The sequence below is a fragment of the Eschrichtius robustus genome, chromosome 8 (genome assembly GCF_028021215.1).
Source record: "Eschrichtius robustus isolate mEscRob2 chromosome 8, mEscRob2.pri, whole genome shotgun sequence".
Classification (NCBI taxonomy): Eukaryota; Metazoa; Chordata; class Mammalia; order Artiodactyla; family Eschrichtiidae; genus Eschrichtius; species Eschrichtius robustus.
The window spans coordinates 123348439-123349649 of record NC_090831.1 but is presented as its reverse complement, the minus strand read 5'-3'; positions in this window follow the sequence as shown (position 1 = coordinate 123349649).

Genomic DNA, 1211 nt, shown 5'->3' with positions numbered 1-1211 from the left:
TCCTCATATACATAAAACTGGTTATCTCGCCTGAGTTGCTGATAGAAGTCAACACATTATATAGGTCACATTATATATGTCACCCTGATATTTTCTGCATCAAACTTTTTTTCAGTCTCTGCCCACACGTACTTCTGTTCTCTCACTGCTTCCCAAATTGCAATCTCAGGCTAGCTTCCCCCCAGCACAGGCAAGCAAACTGGAAGTGAAGAAACAACCACTGCCCAGTCTTGACTGAAGAGAAGCATCATTTAAGTAACATCCAGGAAACTGTGTAACTGATCAACAAGTAATTCTCCTGCACCTACAATATCAACACTTTCTTCTTAGGCTTGCAGTATGTTTCAAAGCACTTTTTAAGACCTTCCCTCATTTGAGCCTCACAACACCTTAGGTAAACTTGGTAAAGTGTGTACTAGCCTCACACTGCGAGTGAGAAAACCAAAGCAAGAGGCTCCCTGACTTCCTTTCCAGGACCTCTTTCATTATGATAATCCTTATTCTTTATAAAAGCATTAGAAGTGCTATATACAAAATGTTTTACATTACACAAAATATACGGGAAAAAGTAACCACTGAATGACCCCAGCACCCTAGAACAACTATTATTTTGGTGTGTCTTCCTATGCTTAAAAGTGCAGTCAAATACATACTGTGTATTCAAACGAAATTTTAGTTTTGCTAGAATTTTGTCAGTTTGTGTGGTTTTGGAGTAATCATAATATGGTTAGAATGAGACTCTTTAATCTGTAATAATGCATACCTCTCCAAGGTGTTGATTCTGCTGTGTCAAAGGAATCACTCAATAAGGCAGAATCTGGGGAGAAACCAGACAAGGAAAACAGGACCAGGAAGTAAAATCTTAAATTCTATGATTTTAGAGTTGGAAGGGACCTTCTACTACCACCTTGTTCAATCTGCCCATTAGAATTAGGAAAATGAGATCTACACAATTTAAGTGGCTTGCTCTGAACCAAGCAGGTAGAGAATGTTAAGCTACAACCAGAATCGTTTGTAATCCCTACTCAGGTGGTCTTCCCACTGCACGATCATTCGTCAAGCATCCACGTCCCTGACAGCATGTGGCACCAGGAGGAATACAAAATAAGACATGGCCCCAGTTCTTGGGTAGCTTAATTTTTAGACCAGCTTCAAGATTTTACAGTAAATACTGGCTTTGCTAATAGCAGACACAAAGCCACGTAGCGCAA